This window comes from Pyxicephalus adspersus, chromosome 9, assembly GCF_032062135.1.
Source record: "Pyxicephalus adspersus chromosome 9, UCB_Pads_2.0, whole genome shotgun sequence".
Taxonomy (NCBI): domain Eukaryota; kingdom Metazoa; phylum Chordata; class Amphibia; order Anura; family Pyxicephalidae; genus Pyxicephalus; species Pyxicephalus adspersus.
Genome location: NC_092866.1, coordinates 3,931,394 through 3,936,751, shown reverse-complemented (window position 1 = coordinate 3,936,751; position 5,358 = coordinate 3,931,394).

Genomic DNA, 5,358 nt, shown 5'->3' with positions numbered 1-5,358 from the left:
TTATCATTGTCCTCTCCTTCACCCCACCATATCCTTATCATTGTCCTCTCCTTCACCCTACCATATCCTTATCATTGTCCTCTCCTTCACCCCACTATATCCTTCTCCCTTCCCCTGGGCAGGACTGTCCCACCGTAGCCCTTGATAATTGCCCCAGCAAATGTACCCTTAGCAGCTACTATCAGCCCAAATCTTCATATCCAAAGCTCTATTAGGCAGGATTAGTAGGATAAAATCATTTAAAATTCTGATACTAGATCCCTTATTCTTACTCCTCTGCTGCAAGTCCTGTGATCTGTACAAATGTCTCCCATCCCAAAATACCATATTGCATGTCCATTGTCACATGGAAAGCCAGGGGGTATTATGGGGTAGGTAGATTCAGACCTCCAAAGTGCAGGCAAATGCTGACTTTCAGAGAAGTCAATATTTACATATCAGCATTTCAGAAGAAAAAGTGTTGGACTGGCATGGTGGGCAAGACAGCAGTAGATACAATATGGCACTGGAGGGTTCAGATGATTTCCTATACAATTTTATTATTATTATTAAACAGGATTTATATAGCGCCAACATATTATGCAGCGCTGTACAATTGTGGGGTGATTTTACTTTAAATAAGAAGAAGAGAGGAACAATGAGGATTTGCAGCACATGCAGAGGAGGGAATAGACTTTGAGTTGGCTTAGAAGCTGTGCTGTGGCGGCACTGCCATTGTTGCTGTATAATAAGTGCTCTCATGGTGCAGAAGTGGTTCCGATTACACGGCCGCTGGAGACGCTGAAGCCCTAACACAATTAAACAAGTGATTTTATAGTGCTGAGCACTAGATGCAGATGTGAATGGTTCTGCAGAGAGAAGGCAGGTGGTAGCAAAGACATTTTAAGTCTTTATTAATGTAATAAAATGTTTATGTCCAGCTTGATTTATTTATAATTAAATTTTTACAGATTTACTGTTAGGCCTTCTGTGCTCTAGTCAGGAGGAAAAAATATTAGAATTGTTCTTAGCTCATCCTTGCCCTAAGTGTCTGTTTGCCCTCACCCACTGGCAAGTCGCCAACCCTTAGTAGTTTGCTTTCCATGCTGGTCCCATGCTGGTTTAGTGCACTCCCCATTGGTTAGTTTGCACCCCTATGTGCTTGTAAATTTGCCCTTGTTACACTAAAAAGTCCCCACCCCTGCTGATTAGTTGGCCCTCCCCTGCTGTAAAGTGAACGCCCCTGGAGTTTTTACAACGCCCACCCTCTGTTTATTATTTAAACCCCCCTAATTCTTTTTGAACTTCATCACCATTGGTGATAATATAAAACCTAAAGGTCCTGGTTGTTCAGCATTCTCTTAATGCTTTATAAAAAAATTGAACTGCAAAACACTGAATTTCCCAAAAACTGCCCATCTAAAAAATATGCAACAGATGTCCTAAACCACCCACCCATCTAGTTCTGGATTTATTTATTTTTTATTCAATAACAAACACATATTCCCCTCCACGATCATGCACCAAGAACTGAAAGAAGATGAGTGGGAGGAGTGTTTGGACCTTATTGGAATTTGTTTTTTTAGGAAGAGGTAACTGATTTTTTGGAAGCCCGGGGCCAAAATGAAATGAAGGCCCCAAAGGAACATTATTACTTCTCTCTGTGGCCCCTGCTATTCTGTCATTTTCAGAAGGTGGGGGCCTGGGGTAATTTCTCTGTTTGCCCTACCCAAAACACAGCCCTGGCTGGGGGTTATCAATGCTTGGAAGGTCATAGAGGCCCCTTACTGATTGGGTACTTCATATGCCCTCATCACAGTATTTAAACCCAAGAACAAGAATGTCCATTTTGTTTCCACGCGGGAGATTTCAAATAATGAATTATATCTCTTCTATCGGACATTCCCCATCCCCACCCTAATACATGTAATGTACAATGATCACACAATCTCTCACACTGAGATGTCTCCCATGTGGGACGATCTCTGTTATTTATTATTAATCAATGATTTTCCAGCTGGAGGACCCGGAGTTACTTTGAGGTTGATTAATCCAGCCTTGGTTGGTGTTTCTGCTGAGATTGTCCCACTTCCATCATTATCTGCAGTCTTGTCAGAATTTGTAGCTTTTCAGAAAGTCTCTGACTGATTATTATCAAATAATAAACCTGCCGGAATGCTGGAGATACATTTATATTGGGGATTTGTATTCTGTGCTGTCTGCTGCTAGAAGAGAGGAGGGGATATCAAGACTGATGAGAGATCATTAGGGATTTCACCATCCTCACTTTACATTATAATTATATAACTCACTAATTCATTCATTCATTCATTCATTCATTCATTCTTTCTTTCTTTCTTTCCTTCTTTCTTTCTTTCCCTCTCCTTACCTCTTTCCATCCCTTTCTCCCACCCATCATCTATTCCTTTCTTTAACCCTCTGTACCTCCCAACCTTCATTTATCCACCCATTCATTGATTCCATTCATCCCTCCCTTCATCCCTCGCTTACTTGCTCAATCTATCCCCCTCTTCTTCTCCTCATTTCCATCCATTCATCCTTTTATTTATCCATCTGAATATCCATCAATTCATCCCTTCCTCTCTGCCTTATCCATATTTCCTCCCTCCCACCATATATCCCTCCATTTATCTCTTCATCCATCCACCCTTCCACCACATATCCATCCATCCACCCCTCCCACCATATATCCATCCATCTACCCCTTCCACCATATATCCATCCATCCATCCACCCCTCCCACCATATATCCATCCATCCATACACCCCTTCCACCATCCATCCATCCATCCATCCATCCACCCCTTCCACCATATATCCATCCATCTACCCCTCCCACCATATATCCATCCATCCATCCATCCATCCATACATCCACCCCTTCCACCATATATCCATCCATCCACCCCTTCCACAATATATCCATCCATCCATCCACCCCTTCCACTAAATTTTCATCCATCTATCCATCCAGCCACCCCTTCCACCATTTATCCATCCATCCACTTCTCCCACCATGTATCCATCCATCCACCCACCCCCTCCCACCATGTATCCATCCATCCACTTCTCCCACCATATATCCATCCATCCATCCACCCCTTCCACCAAATTTTCATCCATCTATCCATCCAGCCACCCCTTCCACCATTTATCCATCCATCCACTTCTCCCACCATTTATCCATCCATCCATCCACCCCCTCCCATCATATATCCATCCATCCACATTCCCCACCATATTTCCATCCATCTATCCATCTATCCACTGCTCCCACCACAGATTCATCCAACTACCTCTACCACCATATATCCATCCATTCACCCCTTTCACCATATATCCATCCATCCACCTTCCCCACCATATATCCCCCCATCTATTAACCCTACCCGTATCCTTCCCACCATATATCCCTCCATTTATCCATCCATCCACTTATGTTTTTATTTTCTCATCCCAAGGCCACCCTGGCTGTATCTCACAACAAACAATACAATAACAAATCAATAATACTATTTCCTGTGGTTATATTACTACCAATAATACCTCAACAACAACATTAATAATTTATTAGTAAAAGCAAAATTGCAGTTTAAGATGGGATTGTTTAGAGATTGGGAAAGTTTGGAACAATGTTGAAAATATGTATTTTTGTAATTGCTAAAAGTGAAATGAAAGTGATTTTTAGGGATGAAATTGGCTTTATCGGCTCCTGCAGATTCCTAGCTCCATTCAACTCCCCCGAAACCAGGGCCAAAAATCCCCCTTATTATCTGGCAGTGTGAAATTAGACATTGAAGAGCTGAGCTGGACCTGAACCCAAACACTTAGTTTAGGAACAAAGTCATGTAATCGCCATTGGTAAGTGTGGGGGTATCGCTGGACCAATCAAAATTCTGTATTGCTTTTTATTATGGAAGTTTCTTTTTTAGGGTGGCTGCTCTGCAGTGGTCATGCAATGTACAGAGACCCAAAAGTGGCCCTTGGATGCTACCTGTCTGACCACACATGGTCTGTCTTTGGGTGAGGGATCAGGAGCGGCTAGCAAAGACAATCACATAGATTGGATATCCATTCAAAATGTATTTATTATAAACTAGGAAACATATTTCAGCGGTAAATATATAAGGAACAATACATAACAAACACTTGTTGTGTTCTGCAAGAAGCATTCTGATTGGAAAACAGATTACAGAGAGAGGAGCTCATCAGTTCACCGCTTGTTCTTTCACTGGGGTGGGGAAGAAACCTGTAAGTGAAAGAGAAACTGCAATAATCAAAGATCATGTCTTGTCCCCTGGCTGTTACATTCACTGCTTTATAAACAGACCCCTGTATGATCTCCAATAGTATAGATATATCTGTCTAAATTAATCTGGCCTTTAATTGCAGGTGAAAATCACATTGACATTTATTTATTGTAGATTATATTCAAATTATATCCTATTGTGTGTTAGTTCCCCCACCTCCTGGATTGTAAGCTCTTCGGGGCAGGGTCCTCTCCTCCTCCTGTGTCACTGTCTGTATCTGTCTGTCATTTGCAACTCTTATTTAATGTACAGCACTGCGTAATATGTTGGTGCTATATAAATCCTGTTTATTAATATTATGAATAATAATAATATTAATAATAATAAAAACAATAACAATAGCATTGCAATTAAACATAATGGAAAAATTAAATGTTGCCAATAATAGAAACAAAACAACAAAAATACAATAATATTAATCATAACAAATACAGAACAATACAATATAACAATAACAAATACATAACTATACATTGTAACAATATTAACAATCATAACAAATACCGAACAATACAATATAACAATAATAATAACAAATACATAACAATACAATGTAACAATATTAACAATCATGACAAATACAGAAGAATACAAAGTAACAATAATAACAATCATACCAAATAAACAACAATACAATATAACAATAATAACAATCATAACAAATACAGAACAATACAATATAACAATAATAAAATCCAAACAATACATAACAATTTTTTTTTCCATTTAAAAAATAAAAGCAATCACCTCATGGCCACTAATACAGTAAGGCAAACATCATTATATTTCTGAATAAATATTTATTTCAGTGAAAGATTCATTTACAGAATGAGCACAGCCGGCCATTTCCATTAAACCACTGAATGAGATGATATTATTATTTTTTGGAAATTAATATATTATTGTTGCAATGATAATGCAGGCGGGCAGACTGGTGACACCTATCAGTGTCACAATGCCCTCCCCTCCCTTTTAGGATGATGTCAGTGCAGCAGTAGGGGGGGCTGGTAGGAGGGGAGTTCTCAGGCACACCAGGAGAGGGGGGCAG